General features: G+C 35.6%; 1 long non-coding RNA gene across 1 annotated transcript in view; it reads left to right on the forward strand.

Annotated features, from left to right (window-relative positions):
* Positions 1 to 7,166, forward strand: part of LOC146890457 (uncharacterized) — a 56,810-nt gene extending 49,644 nt beyond the window's left edge. Inside the window, exon 3 of the long non-coding RNA XR_014998756.2 lies at positions 2,744 to 7,166. This is a non-coding gene — a long non-coding RNA (uncharacterized LOC146890457). The remainder of the gene's footprint in view (positions 1 to 2,743) is intronic.
* Positions 7,167 to 20,029: the final 12,863 nt, after the last annotated feature.

The raw sequence follows: 20,029 nt of genomic DNA on the forward strand, positions 1-20,029 counted from the left end.
TACACTATAAAGATATGTCTCTGATGAGGGCACCTTCTGATTGGTTTAATAAAGAGATAAATAGCCCACAACTAGGCAGGAGAGATATGTGGACCTTCTAGGAAAAGAGAGAGAACTCAAGACGAATCTAGGCACTGGAGAGATGCCTAAGAGATGTGGAAGTAGTCAGATACACAGGATGGATAGAAGTAAGGGCCACATGGTTGAATGTAGATTAATAAAAAATATGGGTTAATATAAATTACAAGAGTTAGTTAAAAACATAAGCTAAAGGCCAAGCTTTCATCATTAATAATAGTGGTGTTTTATTATTATTAATATTATTATAATATTATATATATCAGTATTATTAATAATAATTTCTTGGTTGTTCACTAAATCCTCACTATAAACACGCAATTTCCTAGGTAGTATTTTAATTTTAATCATTTTTACTGATTACATCTCCAAATTTTCTCCAAAATGATACCATCACAGTTAAGATTAAGGATGAGTTTTGCAGGCAATAGTGACAGTCATTAACCAACCCCTTCTTACAATCTGTCCCACGGTACTAACTTTGAAAAACAAATGAATTTAAATTCCCTAACTCTATTTCATTTATTCTCATAAATCACATTATATTGAAACAAAACATCTGTGTTATTTTTTTCTTGCCTAGTTCTGGATTACATCTCATAATGATGACAGTCAACAGGCTGTGGAATGGTATGTTTGTAGCAATATGGTATAACTAACTTAACCAAGATCAGAGAGGAATTGAAATCTCTCTTTCTCCTGATTCAATTTTCAAACTGAAAATTCAAATGGAATTGCATTGCTTTACGGCTTTTTAAAGTGATTACTGAGCCCAAAAGATGTTCTCCAGTTCTGAAGGATCAGTGAGCAACATTTATAAAGTGCTGCATCTAATTAGCAAACCTATTTCAGCTCGACTCTTTAAATTGTTCTATTGTTGGTTAAATTGTGCTTGACAGCACTAGATTCCATTTTATAATGTAATTTGGTGAAATATATGATTGCAGGTTCCTCTAAAGCAGAATCTCTAATTTAACATAACTTCGGCAGACAGAGCCATTATGAAGTCTGGGTATTTAATATATTATGGAAGAAATTTGTGTTCTTTATAATATGTTTACAGTAACAGGTCAAAAGAATTTGCTCTGGCCTGGTTTGTAGTAGAAATAGACTCAAATGCGAATAACACTATAATTTTGATAGCTCAACAAATGGGAAAATAAAGATAGATTGTTTGATAATGAAGATTTAGAGGTGAAAGGGATAATCAATGATCATCCAGTTCAAATTCTAACTGAGTCTACACCTCTCTGCTATGTAATTAGGGGCTAGCCATTTTACATTTTAAAATGTTCTATACCCTAACATATCATTATGTGGGATGTTCTTCTGTTATGTGCATTGTTTTTATTGGTTGACAAATAGAGCTATATTGGTCAATGGCTTAGCAGAGTAAATCCGGGTGGAAATCTGAACAGAGATATATAGAGAGAGTAGGCAGTGTCAAAGAAAAGTTACATAGCCTCTGAAGGAGAAAAATGCAAGAAGATTACCAGTAAGACACAGACTTGTGGCGATATATAGATTAATAGAAATATGTTAAGATGTAAGAGCTTTCTAGGAATATGCCTGAGCCATTGGCAAACAGTGTTGTAATATAGTTTCTGTGTGGGTATTTGGGTCTGGGTGACTGGAAAATGAAAGATCAGTCTCCATTTACAAATGGCATCCAAGCTTTTGGCAAGAATTTCCGCATAAAAATCGAGAAAGTTAAAAAAGATTCTAGACAGACAAGAATACAGTCAGGCACTGCTTCTTGGTAACTGTCTTTTCTTTGGTAGATTCTGTTTGCTGGTAGCTAGCAGAAGCATAGCTCCTTTAAGAGAGACTTCTGATTCAAAGTTAGCAGCAAAAACCTAGCAGCTCTTTTAAGAATCTCTGCCACCAAACACTTAAATGGTGTTTATGAGCAGCCAGTATCACGTGTCTTGAATAGTGGTTTGGACCTTGAAACCCCATAGAGTTGTGGCAACAAACATGGCTCTTGCCAGGACTTCTACCATGAAGCTACACTCTCAGAAAGCTAAGGGAATGGGATGGAGTCATTTACCAAAGCTGCAGCTTTAGTCCTAGCCATGATGTTTAGCAGATTAAAGACTCATGTGCTCAGAAAAAGATAGAGATGTAAAGACAGATTCAGATGGAAAACAAAACAAAGCAAAACTTCTAAATGGTTTACATTAAGTTTAAAAATATACGTAGGCTTATAAAAGAAAAGAAAAAAGAGTAGAGAAAGTTCTTAGAAAAAGAAATAGAGAAGCTGGGTCTGGTGGCACATGTCTTTCATCCCAATACTTGGAAGGCAGAGACAGGTGAATCTCTGTGATTTCGAGGCCAGACTGGTCTACAGAGTAAGATCCACGATAACCAAATATATACAGAGAAACCCTATCACATAAAACTAAAAATTAAAAAAATAAAAATAAAAACTAGGGTTAAAATGTTACATAAAATAGAAAATACATAGAAAGTCTGGATACTGCATGTTATTATGTTGTCTTTGAATTGTTTGACTTCTGGGGAATGAGCAATGGCCACTAAAAGACATTTAATTATAAATGCTGCTAGATTAATCCAACCTATGTATCTTGAAAATGTCTTGACTCTAAAATTTAAGTTCAAAGATATGTTACTTGGATAAGAGATTTTGCTTTTGTTTCCACAGGAAACGAGAGTCTGTGGATTCATTCTGGGTTAAGAAAAGTAAGGTTTGATCAAGAAAGATCCCCTGAAAAATCTCCAATAGCAGTGGATGGCCCAGATGATCCAACATTTCAGATGACCTCTGTTGCAATTTCCTCTGACTTCTACATCCAGAACAGCCTCAAGACTGCTGGCTGAGATGATCCAGTCTTACAGAATATTCCAGTCAGGATTTGACCATAATCATGAATTTTCTTTGAGTCCCTATAAGACTAACAGAGCCCCCAATCAGCAGGAAGTAGCCTAGAAAACTATGCCCACATTCTCAAAAATGGATTATAAATGTTTTCCTTTGTTTAGTGTGTTGGTTACAAGTTGTTATGAACCATGGTCAGAAAAAAAGCTAAATAAAGAAAATTAGATTCAGGCTTTTTTTTTTTTGAAAAAAGAAGAAAAGGCGATCTGCTGTGTACACTGTAAAGATTTGATACTTGTGTTGGTTTGGTAAAATGCTGTTTGGTCAGTAGTCAGGTCGGAAGTATAGGTGGGGCAGACAGACTCAAGGAATGCTAGAAAGAGGAAAGGCAGAGAGTCTGTAACCAGCCGGGTGCAGAGGAAGCCAGATAAGAATGCCACACTCATGAAATATACCAAGCCATATGCCTAAAAATAGACAAGAATTATTGGTTAATTGATTAATTAGCAAGAACTAATTAATAATAAGACTGAGCTAATAGGTCAAACAGTTTGTAATTAATATAAGCCCATGTTTCTTTGGGACTGGACAGCTATAGGAACAGCTGGACAGAAACTTCTGTCTACAGTACTATATGCTCATAGGGATCCTACTACATCTCAAATCATGAGAGAGACAAAACATTCTCACAGTAAAGTCTTATCTTCTAACCAGAGACTTTATTGGGTCAAACCTCATTTCTGATGTTTTCTCCTTGGGAAACTATACACAGTTCAGAATACCATTTTGCTTCACTGTGTTTTATTTGTAAGCTAGATTTACACAAATATTAAGTAAATATGCATATTCTGGTTAATTTTTTTTCAACTTGATCTCAGCTAGACTCATCTGTGAAGACTAAATATCAAATGAGAAGATACTTTCATCAGGTTGCCTACAGTCAAATCAGTGGGTCTTTTTTTTTTAAGCTGCATCCACATTGTCCCTGCTCATGGTATAATCAAGAGAGTGTGCAGGATTCTAAGCAAGCATTTTAACTAAAGAAGCTTGCTAAGCAGTAGGAAGAACAACTGAATTAAACTGATAACCAAATAAATAATTAGCACTCTATTTTCAGAAAGCAGGGCCATTTGTTTCTCTTGAGCACTGAATTTCTATCAAAACTAGCGCTATTTGTCACCTGAAAGCTATAAGGAAAAAATTGGACTATAGATCATATTGTGTAAAGTACTAAGCGCCTTCTGTATATCAGCATACTTTCTGGTCTGTAAGGTACTAAGCACCTTCTGTATATCAGCATACTTTCTGGTCTCTACATATATACTTTCAAACTGTTTCAAAATAATTTTGTTAATCTAGAAGTTTGTATAAAGGGTATAAGATTTTGTAAAAATCTTTTAGATATTGTCATGTCTTCTAGCAATTGACTTTCAGATGAAAACCTTGCTTATATCACATATTTGAAATTAACATGAAAAAAGAAACAGAAAATTAAAAGTAACTCTAAAGTTACAAAGTAAAAAATGTTATAAAAATTGTGATAGTCGATAGCGATAAGACAAATCTGGGTCTAGAATATATATTTATTTCTTACATAGTAGTTTCTTTTCAGAACATTCACATATACATTCTAGACAGGCAAACTGTATCAGATTTGCTAGAATTTTTATAGCTTCTACTCTTGCTTATAATTTCCCCAAGTTTGAATTGAGTTCATAAAACTCAATAACCAAGGTTTCCTGTTAGGATATGTCCACAAAATCAGATATTTAAACAACATCATCAAAGATTTGGAAGACAAAATCAGATGGATATCTGTGAGTTCAAGGCTACGTTGGGCTATACAAGATCAATTTAGAAATAAATCCAGGTGGTGGTGGCTCATACCTTTAATCCCAGTCCTAGGGATTCACTCGCCTTTAATCCTAGAACTAGAAGGAATATAAAATGGAATTAGAGAGAGGCTTAGACTGTTTAAATTGCCCGGCCTTGGTAGAGGTAGGACTTCTCTAGTCTCTTGGTTGCCTTGCCTTTCTGGTTTTTGTGTTGAATCCCAATTTCTGTCTCTGGATTTTTATTATTCATGCTACAAAGTTTGTCTTGAAATACATACTATTTTAAGTGTTAATGCTTTGTTAGAGTTCTCAGACACATAAATGTTCGTACTCAAAGACATGTCATTGTTTCAGAGGCATTCATATTTTACTATAGTAATATAGACCTATAACAATTTAGGTATAATATAAAATAGTAATTTAGAGGGTGTCTTTTGTTACTAACCTCATAAACAACTTGTAAGCTAAAGGAAGCTATGTCTGGTAATATGCTCAATTATGTACACATTAACATACTAAGAAAATGTTCGTAATCCACCATAAAAACAAACTGAAAGAAAAACCATGTGATCATCTCATTAGATATAGAAAAGTCCTTTGACAAAATCCATCACTCCTTAATAACAAAAGCCGTGGAGAGATTAGGGATACTGGGACATACCAAAACAATAAAGGTAATTTATAGCAATCCTATAGCCAACATCAAATTAGATGAAGAGAAAAGTACAGAAATTCCACTAAAATCAGGAATGAGACAAGACTGAAACTCTCACCATATCTTTTCAATATAGTACTTGAAGTTCTGGATACAGCAATATGACAACTGAAGGAGATCAAAGGATACACATTGAAAAGGAAGTAGTCAAAGTGCCCGTATTTGCAGATGATATGATAGTATATGTAAGTGACCTGAAAAATTCCTTAAGGGAATGCCTACATTTGATAGATACTTTCAGTACAGTAGCTGGATGAAAAATAAACAAAAAAAATCATTAACCCTTCTATATACTAATGACAAATTGACTAAGAAAGAAATCAAGGAAACAAGACCGTTCCTAATAGCCTCAAGTAATATCAAATATCTTGGGGTAACTGCAACCAAGAAAGTGAAAGACATGTGTGATAAAAAAATTTCACATCTTTGAAGAAAGAAACTAAAATAGACACCAGAGGATTGAACAATAGTCCATGTTCTTGGATAAGTAAGATTAATGGTAAAAATGACCATCCTACCAAACACAATCTACAAATTCAATACAATCTTCCAACACAATTGTGTTGGAATCATCAAAATTCCAACACAATTCTTCACAGACTTTGAAAGGACAAACCTCAACAGTATAAGGAAATACAAAATACTCAGGATAGATAAAAACAATGCTGAACAATAAGGGAACTGATGGGTGTTCCCAATTTCAAGCTGTACTACAGAGCTATTGCAATAAAAACCACATGGTATTTGTATATAAACAGACCCATTGATCAATGCAGTTGAACTGAAGACCCATACATAAATTTGAACACCTATGGACACCTAATTTATTTATAGAAATAATCTGGAAATACACAACAGGAAAATGACATCATCTTCAACAAATGATGCTGGTCAAACTGAATGTCTGCATATAAAATAATGAAAACAGATCCAAACTTATCACCCTGCACAAAACTCAAAACTGGAAGGAATTAGGAAGAAAAATCAACCTGAGTGAAGTAACCCAGACACAGAAAGATAAATATGCTATATATTCCCTTATATTGGATATTAGCCATTAAATAAATGATAAACTTCAATCCACAGACCCAGAGAGCTTAGGCAAAGAGGAGGATCTCCCTAGGAGGGAAAATAAATAGATTTTATGGGCACACTGGGGAAAGGGGACAAGCGTGGGTTGATTACATTAGGGGAAAATAGGGTGGAGGAAGAGAGTGAAAAAAAACAGGAAAAAGAAAAAAGGAAACTTTTTTATTCTTGATTAATTCTTATGGTCCTTACATACATTCTTAGGACTTACAATTACCAGGCAAACAAAGTATTACTGTGGTCTTTTTCACATTAGAGAGCTGAGGTCCAAGTAACTTAAATTTTTTAAGAAACACAACTAATAATAATGGTTAGGTAATCACATTAAAGTGACTAGACACTAAAGGCTAATACCCTTTCAGCACTTTAACCTGCTTTTTTTTTTCCACCAAAGAATTACACATCTTCTCTGCTTTATGTGTCTTCTAGAATCATGTCCTTCTCTTAGCATAAATAAATGATAATGGAGTATAACTTCTCAAGATGATCCTCATCATCCCTTGAAATGACAGATATCCTGCACTTGGTCCTATCATATCCTTTATCTAATTAAGCTGCTTATTTGTGAAACTGTACTTTTTGAATGCTAATAAACTATAGGGAAATTTGATTGTATTTGTGTTATTTTTGAAGTAGATAAAAACCATCTGTATGTCATTTCTGGTACTTTCCTTTGCTCTCTCAAATTAATTAAGTAACAGGTTTTGTCTGGCTGCAGAACACAGAACTTTGGATGTCTGCATTTGTTCATAAATTAAAAGTGCAGCTTTAGAGTTTTCTTATAATTCTGTATTTGATACATATAGAGAGTAAAGAAAACAGAAAAAAATAAAGAAATAAAGCTAACCTTTACAAAAACTTTTAGTTGGTATACCTCTCTTTGTTTGAAAATGACCTTGGCTGCATCTTTCATGCTTCCTTGCTTCCATGTAAGATGCATAATTCATACAGCAATCAATTAGTTGACTGGATAGCCTGTTACAAGATGAAATATTTCATATAAATCATTGTTGGCAAAGTTGCTAGAACAATTAATAAAGGAGGAAATGTATGGGAATCACTTCATAGGTAACAGAGGTTCATTAAAAGCTAATCAGTTTCCTAAACCACTTGGAAAGAAATTGAACACAAAGAAAATACAGGATATCATTTAATCACTATGTCTTGTAAACAGCTTGATCAAAATGATATTATTTGTTGTTTTTTATAAACAAGAACAAATGCCTAATGTAATTGCCTCATTTATTTGGTTTAAGACTTTGAATAATGCTATCATTCTATGAATCAAAGTACAGCTACTAAAAAAGAATTCACCGTGTGAAGCATTTATAGTCTAGTTATGGTACCTTTATACCTAAGTCTCTCGCCAATCCTGTGAATCTAGAGGATAGACTATGAGCAACTTCAAAATGCAAATCAATTCGATACTTATTAGTAGAGTATCAAATGCTTTGTTAATTGCTTCCATATGCATTTATATTCTAAGGTACTGGAGAGACTCAGCTTGTCTATTTTTTAGAAACAAACAAAAATCACTCTTTTATATGTAAAGAAGTCATATAGAGTAAAAAGTGGGTATCTTTATAAGTTATTTGTTTTTATAGACTATGCATGCAACTTTTATATATATATATATATATATATATATATATATATATATATATATATGGGTTAAATACATAAAACAGATGTAAAAATAGAATACAGAAGAAATTGGCAGAGTGGGGGCCTTTGTGAATAGAAGCAGGAAGACAGGAAATAAAGGGGATTTAGTCCTATATATAGACACCTTCCTTAGCTTTTGAAGCTTTTTTTCAATTTGTTATGCATCCAAAAACAATGACAGTAATTAGCTATTTAGTGTCAGTTACAAAGAAGTAGATAATTCAAAATTAGCCTTTTACAATAATCTTATTTTTTCTAAATTTATGTTAAACATTCCATCATTTACCTACTGATAGGAAATATTATTTCATTATGAACTAAATCACTATATCAGTATTAGTCTGTTTCAGGGCTCAAAAATATAAGGCCAAAGAAATGGTGTTTTATATATTTTGAAATTAATGAGTTAGGAAAAGTTGAAATCTCATTTATGACTATTACAGTGTCTCAAACTTCAAAACACACATAAATCACCTGAAGAATTTTATTTGCTTTCAGATTTGGATACACTAGATCAAAGTAAGGCTGATAAGGTACTGACTCATTTGATGGTCTTTGGAGTATCATTTGTATATCAAAGGATTGGCCTTAGTTGTTCAGTACTTTGAGTTCAACTGGAATTTCAAAAGTACTGTTGCCCGTGATGCATCCTATATAGTCTTACTTAATTTCTACGGAGAGCAGGTTGTTTATCTATTTTTCTGTTGCCTTGTTTTCAGATCTACTTAGATTGCTCCAGTGTTGTCAAGTTTTACTGGTATAATGCAGTGATTTGAAAATTGTTTCCGCAGTGGTCTTCTTTGTGGAACCTCAAAAATATGTTAATGTCAAGCCATATTAAGCAAATAGAAATGCATGCAGATATTTAAAATCATTCCTTATCATTGGTCTGTACAATTAATTTTGTGACCCTGTAGTATAGATGAAGGGGAGTAGTATGATTGATAAAACAATGGACAGAATACAAACCAAGCTGTTTGTAAATCTCCTCCTATGAAGTGTTATAACATAGTAACAACATAGTATAAATATATGCACACATGCAATATAAAATATGCACAAATAAAGAAGAAACATACATCTTCTTACGCATTTGCAAACACAATGTGAAAAGAGATAATAATAATTAGAAAACTTGGTCCAAAGGGCCTGAACTGCCTCTGGGACCATGGTGACATCCAGGTCAGAGCTGCTGCCTAGGACTGTGGCTGGGTACCACAGCCAGGGTCTATATTGATATCTGCTAGCACCAAAGGGTAGATTATTTGGGTCTGAGTCACAACCTGTGGTCAAGAGGGCATCCAAAGGTCATGCTGGCACCAGGCACATCCTGATCAGAGTGACCTATGCAGTCAAGCAGGACCACAGTGCTATACAGGACAGGGCTGCTGTAGAGGTCCATGTCTGAGTCTGTGGCACTACAGCAGTCAGAGTAGATGTTTATGGCTCCTGTTGTCACCAAGGGTCATGCCAAAGACCAGGATCTGGTCAGTCACCTTTCACTATGTCAGTGTTTGAGGACCATGTCATACCTGGAGCCATACTGGGTGGTCAGTGTTGCCATGTGAAACCAAGGAGATGTCCAGGCACCGACTGCTGCCTAGGGTCGTATCTGTGTCTGTGGCCCTGCAGAGGCCAGGGTCTGGGGTGGTGTCTATGGTTTCAGTTATCACCGAGGGCTCTGTGGATACCTGGGGTCTAACCAGTTACCTGGAACCATGTTGATGACCGGGGTCTATGCTGTCAGGGCTGTGCTAATGTAAGGGTCCTTTGCTGCCACTGGGAATGTGGTGACATCTGGGCCTGAGGTACTGTCAAAGGCCATGTCTGGGTCTGTGGTTCTGCTGCAGCTAGGGTCTATGGTACATCCATGACCAGTGTTAGCATGAGGATCATTGGAACCGCAATGTGTTAAGCCAGCCCAGTTCGTCATTGACTCAGGGGCCCTGCCCCTTGATGGATATTGCAGCTGGTGAGCTGGTCCTACCCCTCAGGGAAGAGCTCAACCAGCACTCTGCAAAGATGGCTGGCCTCACCCCTCACCATGGGCGTGCACCTCACCTAGGAAGCACATTAGAGCTCCCCCTGTGGTCAAGGACACAGGTGCGCCCACCCTGAGGGCATGAGAGCAGGAGAGTTGACCCTGTTCCCCCCACATCTGCCATGGGTGGTAGCATGGGTAAGGAAAATATGCTGTCCACCTTCACTAGTTACTGCCTGTGGCAGCTGAGAGAGCTGGCCCCCGGGACACAAGAGTGAGAGAACTAATCCTGACCTATACCGCATACAGCACACAGGAGAGCAGACCCTGATCTGACCTGGGCAGCACACTAGAGATGACCCTGTTGTCTGGGTGGCAGGTGAGCCAGCCCTGAAGGCATGAAGGCAGGAGAGCTGACCCCACCACTCCCTCCTATGCCCACTACAGCAATTGGGAGATAGGGCCCTGTTCCTGGCCTGGGCAAACCAATAGACCTGGTCCAGGCAATAAGAGTGATGGGAACCAAATCTGAGTGCACAAGAACAGAAGAATTAGCTCTGCTCCATGCTGTAGGCTGCATTGGGTGATCTAGCTGAGGCAGTGCTGGAGAGATATTCTGGTTAGTGACCATAAGAGAAAGCTATTGAGCTGACCATCCCAGCTACCATCCAGGCCCAGAACTAGGGCTATAAGTTGGTCCACCCCAACATTCACAGAGTCGATAAACTGTTGGAGGATGTGAAGCAGATAAGCTTACAGATCCAAAACAGCAAGATCTCTGTGACTCAGGACAACTGGACACCCAAGAAAAGTCCCAGTGGGAGTCCAATATGGTTGGTGTAGCAGAAACCCAAGGCCTTCATCCAGACCAATGGCTCATGGCAATGAACACTTGCAAGTAAAGATGAACACACTAAAGGGCAAAGTGTGTGTCTCAACGGGCCACACTATAGCTTCCATAACAGGATTCTTCTTTTGTTCTTGTTTGGTTTTAGCGCTGTCTTTTAAATTTCGTTTTGTTTTAGGTGGAGGTTGCAAGGGCAGAGGGTGTATGCAAGGGGATATAAGTGGGATCAGAATACAATGTGTGAGATCCACAAAGAATCAATAAAAGTAAAAAAGGAAAAATTATAGAACTCAGAATATTTCTATTATAATTTTATATGGTTGATCAATTATTGTATGGCTTCAAAATCAATGTACAGTTTCTTAATAATGGAAATACATTGATGCTAGTTGGTTCCTGTAACTATTATCACTATAAAAATTCAAATTACAGTGTATACTGCCAAAAATTAGAATCTTTGTGCGAATTTAAAATATTTAATATGAAACACAAATTTGAAGTTAAATTTAAGTTTCAGTTTTAAGGTAAGTCTATCATAGAGGTGGTTGGGAAGGGCAGCAGGACTGTGAGGCAGCTGGACATATTAAGTCCACAGGCGGGAACTAAAGAGAAACATATACTTGTGTTCAGATAGCTTCATCATTTTTATTCAGTCTGGGACTCTAGCAAATTCAGGTTACATACCATTAGGGTGGCTCAACTTATCCGAATTCACCTAATCTTGAAAATCACAAGCATGCCGAGAGATTTAGCTCCAATGTGACTCCAGGTTCTTTCAGTTTAACAATATAATGAATCAAATAATGAAAAGTGAACAGAAGATTGTAGGGTAGATACTGTTCTGTGAGGTCTGCTTAAGAAGGAAGTAAGAATAAGAAAAATATAAACTGTTCTCCAAAAAATTCAGGGGACCCTGGATGTTTGAATACTGACAGATGGAAAAATTACTACCCAAATAGGATCATCAAGAAAATTGAATATGTTCTGTAAGCACAAATGTTGAAGGTATTTCTAAATATATAGAATTGGTTTTGGAGTTGGACACTGGCTCTGTTCCTCTCTAATTCCAAACAAATTAAAAGAAAAGCCTAGAGTTGCTGTCTCATGTCAGGAGCCATGATATGGGACAGAAACAGTAAAGTATTTAGAAACAACTTTCTACCTTTCTTCATATCCATTTTTGTCTTTATTGTACCTTTTATTGAATATATATATATATGTCTGTATATGTCTATATAAAGAATGCTTAAGTTTTCCACAGTGAACAATGAATTTTCCTGCAGTAAATTTTGAAGTTTTCAGGAAGGAGATGGAAGAAGATGGGGCCCCACAACAGCGACTCCACCTGGTTGATAAGACGTCATGATGCTGATAGCGCTACTACAAGACCTGTTTTGATTATATCATAAAATAGAAAGTGAAGGGACCCACCAAATTAATTCTAAAATGTCAGTTATACTTTGATAGGAAAACTGTATAGATTCATAACAAAGAAAGAAAGTATAGACTAATTTCCTCCACATACAAGTACAGAAATTATGGTTAAAATTCTTACATGTTGAATCCAAAACACACTAAAATATTACACTATGTAAAATCTGGTTTCAAAGAGGGTTCAACACACATAAATCAATAAATTTAATCAGCACATAAGTAAACGTAAGCACAGAAACCCCATGATCATCCCAATCAAGGCATAAATATTGTTCAGCAAAGTTCAAAATCCTTTTGCAACAAGAGTCCTATGGAAACTATGAATAAAACATATTTCTATATAATATATGGAAAACGCATAGCCAATATTATTCTAACTGGCTTCCCTCATATAGTACCAATACATAGTCCCGTATATCCTCAGAACAAATCTATTATTCTACTGGATTCTATCCAAGAAAAACAGCTTTGAATGCCACAATAAGTAACTGAATTCAGCAGCAGTGATTTTTTTCAATGTACTCCTCTTCTACCTTACTGAGAATTAAAATGATACTGTATCACCAAAATGTTTACTTTCTTGGACAATGTATCTCCTCTAAACAATCAAATAACAAATTAATTTAAAGGTTCTCAATTGCCCTGTTGTCATTTTACAAACAAATTTATTTTTATCTGATTTTGTGACATAAAAATCATATATGCAAAATGAATTTTATATAGAAAAAGGTAACTGCTAGCAGGCATTTGAATGCTGTAGCATCTGTTATGTTTACACTCTGCAACACAAATTTCATAAAGCTTCATTGGATTTTATGCCACATTCTTCACCAATTATTGAAGAGTGACAGCTGTGGTAATTGCCATTTCATTAGATAGAAGAATAAAAAGTTACAGTTTTCCTACATTAGAACACTTTCACTTGGTAACTAATTTATAATACGTGTTTCTGTATCTTTTCTTGATGCTTTCCTTCTCTATGTTCTACTTTTCTGTGTTCTTCTACTGATGGTTGAAGAAAGAAGGCACTCCAAGACGAAATTTTAAGGCCTATGTTGAAGCAGGAAAGTCTAGCCTCTTCTGATGGACTGTGTTTGTGTATCTTGTATCTAAATTTATATGAAGGGAATAAATATTCTTTCAATTACAAATTTGAAGGCTATGCTTGTGTATATGAATTGGCATATATTTTATATGTACAGGCGTGCATGCAAATAAGCATTGCCAACTTTTAAAACAAATCTTTTCTTAATAATAATAGAGGGAAAAGTTTTATGTCTTTGATGAATATTTTTAATTTAATTATTTCTTTTAGTATTTGAGATTATAATCTAATTAAACTACTCCTCCTTTCCCTTTTCTCCCTCCATATCCTCCAATATATCTCTCCTTGCTCTCTTGCAAATTCTTGGTAGTTCTTCTCATTAATTGTTGTTACAAATTCTTAAATACATAAAGGAACCTCTCATTTCATGTGTTACTTGTTGCAAGAAGGAGGTCCCACTTGTTCAATCCAGCTGCCTGGCTAGTTTAGCTCCAAAATATCCACAAAGAATCTGTATTAATTAAATCACTGCTTGACTCATTAGCTCTTAACTTCTTTTTGTCTAACTCTTACATATTAGTTTTACCCATTTCTATTAATCTGTATATCACCATGAGGTTGTGACCTGCTAGCAAAGTCTATCTCCAGCTGTGGGCCCATGGCCTCTCTCTGACTCTGTTTCCTTCCTCCTTCTGTCTTCCCCACCTATCTAAGTTCTGCCCTATCAGGCCAAGGCAGTTTCTTTATTCATTAACCAATGAAAGCAACACATGGACAGAAGGACCTCCTATACCATTACTGGCATGTATATGCTTTTAGAGCTGGCAATTTAGATATTGAATAGGTTAATTGTGTGTTCTTCCCTAGGGAATATTATTTCTCTCATTCTATTTTTAGTCTCTCCTTTAACTATTCTTCAGTAGTTCCATCTTATCTACTTCCAAGGTAAAATAGTTACTTAACATATTAAGAACTTGGTGCTATATTGAATGTTATTTTAGAGATAAACCTTATATAACTATTTTTAATTCATACAAGCACTATATCTGACAGGTGAAATCATCTTCATTTTATGGATAAAAAGTCACATCCCAGAGAAATCCAATAATTTGTACAATGATATTTCCTCATTCTGTATCTGAGGACACTGAGTATTGTCACCCAGGATGTATATTGTACAACTCCACAGAATGTTACTTAATTGGCTTATTACATACATAACTGGTGCTCATTAGTGTGGTGTTATCCAGTACTACAGTTCCATATCTTTCTTGAAGGTCTATTCATTTTCTGTTACTATGTTTCTATAGTCTCAAATTGTTTGTATGAAGTATCAAGTGTAAATAGAAGTTGGGAAAAGAAAATTATGAGAGTTGACTTTTGTATGGCTCTTCATGAAAAAAACCTATTGTTTCTATGTAATTGTTTTACATGAGATAATCCTCACAGCATCCCTACTTAAACTTCCATTTATATTGCTTTAGCGAAGCCAAAAAACGATATGCTGCTCTAATCCTCAAACTTATGTGTTAATGGTATTGGAAACTGGATATGAAAGTGCTTCAGGAAAGGAAATCAAATTTAGATTAAGCTATGAGAATGAGGCCCCATAATGACATTAGCGGCTGATAAAGAAGGAAGACCGTATCTGGCTTGTCTCATCATATGATGTCTTCCATTATGACATGGTGCTGCTAGAAGTATTAACAGATGCAAAGAAAATAGCAACTCCATGTTCTTGATCTTACAGACTTTAGAAGTGTAAACCAAATGAAATCCTATCTTTTATGTTTCTTGATTTCATTCATTCTTATAACAATGCAAAAATAAACAGGAGGTATCTTTGCATATAATAATTTAAGATAGTTTGTGTTTCACCTAAGTTTAAACGTAATGATTGTCATAGGCTACATTTATTATACATACATAAGATAGATATGAATGTATGCTTATAAATATGCATATATACACATGCATATAATATATATGATGCGCTTCTCTGTTACCTATGTAGGGAGGTATAAATGATCTTCTCATGCTCCTAATACATCATACATGAATATGCAAATTGAAATTTATTTGAAAAGAAAGTGTTTTCTTAACAGTTTAACCTACTTATATGCTTCTCAATTTATTCAGAATTAGATGTCTACAATTTAATACGTGCACAGTGTGCTTTCCAAAGAAGAGACATTTGTGTGGTGAACATCTGCAGTGACATGGTTAAATGAACAAAGACAATTTGAAGGCATTTGTTGTCCTAATTCCTAGTAAGTTGACAGACAATGCCCCAAACTACAGATCCAGAATGAACTAATAAGCTAATTAGAGCACAACAAGTTTTGCCAAATAACTTCATAAAGAGAACTGTAAGTATGTTTGAACAGCACTCATGGGTATTCCTCAGTAAATGTGCAAAATCACTGTGTGAAATAGTCTTAAGTATTGGCAACTCTTTGGAGTATAGTTCTCTCATTACTACTTAGGACTCTGAGGATTGGAATGAAGGGAAGTGGAATTTTCCCTGGAAGTATGTGAAGCTCCAAGAAGCTCCTTGCTAAGTTTCTGCTCAGAATCGTCCATCTACAACTATATTGTTTAGATCTTCATTTACAGCCCTTACTCAAGATAAGTTTCCAGGGCTCTATGTCATCAACAATTTCATTTAATCATTGTCCTATTAAGTTTCTGAAAGTTCTCCTTACTGAAAAATCCCTTTCTGTCAGTTAAAGATAGTAGAACAGCAAGTTTATGAGGTCAATCTAACAATCTCTGTAGAGACACTAAAATTTGCTAATTAGCAAAATCATTATGATATGCTAATAGAACTTGTGAATCTTAAAGTTGTCAATGAGAAACAGAAAACTAGTCTCATAAATAAGTATTAGTAATTAAGAATGAAGAAACATTTAACAAAATATTCTCTTTGAGATTAAGTGCCTGCTGAGTTTCTTTGATCACATTTAATCATATAATTTACTGAATTTATGTAAACATAATATTCAGTATATGAAAATTAAAGATAACATCTTTGTACAGATAAAATTAGAACCATAGTAGAACATGTCTAAACAACTTAGGACCCCTGATGCTCTGTAGATAAATAAAAAGTTTCCAAATTCTCAGAAAAATATCCCTCCACTTTGCTGCTTCCTTTGTGTTAGTTTTAAGCTTAATTTACAAATCATAGAGAAATAAAAACTTCTGCAATACAATCATATAAAACTTGATTTATATATTTCTTATGTATTTTACTATTCACAGCTGAGAATGGTAAAAATAAGAATGTATTTGGAGTCATTGCTACTGTTAGGATGCAATGCTGAATTTTTTCCTGGATATTTATTTTTGCTTATTTTAGAGAAAACTAAAGTAAAAGTGTAGATTTTTAATGTCAAAACATAAAAATATCTAAATCTGTAACAAGACATGGAAATTTTATTTCTTTAATTTTTTGTTTGAAAATTTAATAATGTATACAATATATTTTCATCATATCTACCCTTACTCCACTCCTTCATCTTCCCAGCTCTGATAATACGTTTCCTTACCTGGCCTATGGAAAACCTTAAAGATATAAAAATCTTTAAGTTCAAGAAGCAACTATCAGAGCTATGTTAATTTCAACTTATTAATGTTTAATTCAATCTGCCTTTCCAATATTTCTAAAAATAATTTTGATTTCATTGATTCTCAATTTTAAATATTATTAAAAATTACAAATATTAAATACTGACTTTTATAGTTAAAAATAGGTTTTTTTATAGACAATATATTCTGGTTAAGGTTTCTCCCTTTTCTGCCTACTCTCAATTGCTCCCCACAAATCCTCTCATCTGAATTTATACTCTCTGTTTCTCATTAGAAAACAAAGAAGCATTAATGAATAAAAAATATAATATAACAAGATAAAAGAAAAAATGGAATATGAAAAAATTGCTAAACAAGCAAAAGAGTCAAAGAAAAAAAAACCAAAAGAAACACATATAGACTCAGAGACACATGTGTTTATCACAGGAATCCCACAAAACCCAAAAGTGAAAGCCGCACTATATACACAAAGAACCTATAAGGTAAACAGAACAAACAGAATCGGGGGAGAGAGAACCTAGGAATGGTGTGGGCTTTTGGAACCTCAAATCCTGCCCCTAGTAACACACCTTTTTCAACAGTGCCATGACTCCTAACCCTTTCCAAACAGTACCACCAACTGTGGACCTTGTATTTAAACATATGAACCATGTAGGACATTCAGATCATAATATCATACTTGGAAATAGAACGTGACTCAGGGTTAGGTCGCAAGGATACTGACTTTGCTTGGAAAGAGTTAATTTCTGCATCAGTCTAACACCATGGAAATTTGTGACTTTAGTGAAGTCATTTATCATCAGGGAGTCTGAAATTAGGAAAATGGAGAGGTTTCCAAGTAACTAAAAATGTAATTAATTGCCATAAAAATCACTTTACCTGTGCTACCCACTACAGGTCATGCACAGTGTTATGAGCATGGCTTTACCTATGCAACCCATGACAGTAACCATGATCACATTGCCTATGGAGGTTCAGTACTGTTACTTAGCCCCTGCTATTTTAGGGGCCCAATGAAACCCATCCCTTCCAATTCACCCAAATGAGCAGCAACATCTCTGACTCTAAGGTCTGGTGCAAAGAAAACACAAAAAACAAGCTTTTGAAATGTGCTAGTGTCCCTCTTACCATTTTGCATCTTATAGGATTAGTGAAGGACACATGTTCTGCATCTTTCCATTAGTGAAGAACTAAGCTTTACACAGCAGGACAATTTCCCCAAGCCTTAAAATCCCTTAGTCATCACCAAGCAAGAGATATCAGGTATCTCCAATTCCTTTTCAGTAGGCAATCTTTGGACAAATACTTCAGCCAGCCATTCAAAAAAACTTTTGACAACTATTTTTTTAACAAGGTCAACATCCTTATTAAACCAAGGATCTCCACTGAGTAAGTCCATATTAATAAACTCAGCCTGATGCAGTTTTATGTTCCTCCCACCCAACACCTTTAAAATTCATACCCACACATATTCCCCAGAATTCAGCTCAAATTAATTAGAAAACTCTTTAAGCTCCTTAATGGTAGAGCACATCTCATAGACTACTTTCTGTCTCCCCTCTAGGAGCTTGCTTTGCCTTAAGTCTGGTCTAGAAGGAGCTATTGGTGGCCCTGAGGGACATCAGCATTTTCTTGCCTGATTCTACTTCAGGGAAAGTTACTGTTGGCTTAGTAGACAATGAAAGATGAATTTCCTCAGATAAAGGCAGAGCATAAAAAGCAATATTTCAGGTAGTGGGGATGAGGGTACAACTTCGGCTAAGAGTGGATAGACTATTTCCTCTGGTGAGATAAACCCCTGGGAATCTGAGAGTTAACGTTCTCAGCCTCAGTAGAGAGTCCCCACACGTCTCCATCTTAAGTTTACTTTCCACACTGTCAAAAGGTTTGTATAGAGGGTCGCCAAATTTCTTTCCTCTCACATTCGCTGATTCAGCATAATTGCTTGCACTTGTCTTGATAAGTTTATGAACAGTGCACACTATGGACTTTTAGTGTTCCCCATGCTTCTAGGATAGGCGTCAGTAACTATAGGTGTTGGCAAATTTGAAGTATATTCCAGATAATTAAAAAAAAGCATCCTTATACTTCTGTTGCTTTAGAACCATTTCTGGTACCAAAATGCATATTAGACGGGACTCTCTAGAGGAATAGCACATTGTGGGATGGGAAGTGGGGGGTGTGGTCCAGCTCGTCCAATAATACAATAATGTCTGCCTACCAACAGAAAGTCCAAGAATCCAGTAGTTGCTCAGTAGCTGAGATTGGATGTCTTAGCTGTTCTTTAGGATATGCAGAAATCGCGACATAAAAAGCTGTAATTTTAGTGAAGGGATAAATTTTCCAGCAAGAACAAGAGCAAACAGGCAGAGAACAATGACTTCTTCTGTATCACTTAAATATTTCCCTGCCACCAGAAAGGTATGGTCCAGATTTAACATGGATCTTCCCACCTCAAAAGATCTGGGTTCTTTTAATTAATTAATTATATAAACCTCTTTTCTCATTTTACATACCAATCCCAGTTCCCACTCCTTTCCCTCCTCCCCTCCTCCCTTCCTTTCACTCCCTCCACCTTCTTCCCTACCCTACTCCCCATCTACTCCTTAGAGAGGATAAGGCTTCCCATGGGGAGTCAACAAAGTCTAACACATTGCTTTGAGGCAGGACCAAGGCCCTCCCCACTATATCTAAGTTGAGCAAGGTATCACTCCAAAGAGAATGGGTTTCACAAAGCCAATACAAGCAGTAGGGATAAATCCTGGTCTCACTACCAGTGACCTCACAGTCTGCCCCAGTCATACAACAGTCACCACATTCCGATGGCCTAGTTTGGTCCTATGCTGGTTCCCTCTTTGTCAGGCTGGAGTTGGTGAGCTCCCATTAGCACAGGTAAGCTGTTTTAGTTGG

Source organism: Myodes glareolus, chromosome 21, assembly GCF_982192425.1.
Source record: "Myodes glareolus chromosome 21, mMyoGla1.1, whole genome shotgun sequence".
NCBI classification, from domain to species: Eukaryota; Metazoa; Chordata; class Mammalia; order Rodentia; family Cricetidae; genus Myodes; species Myodes glareolus.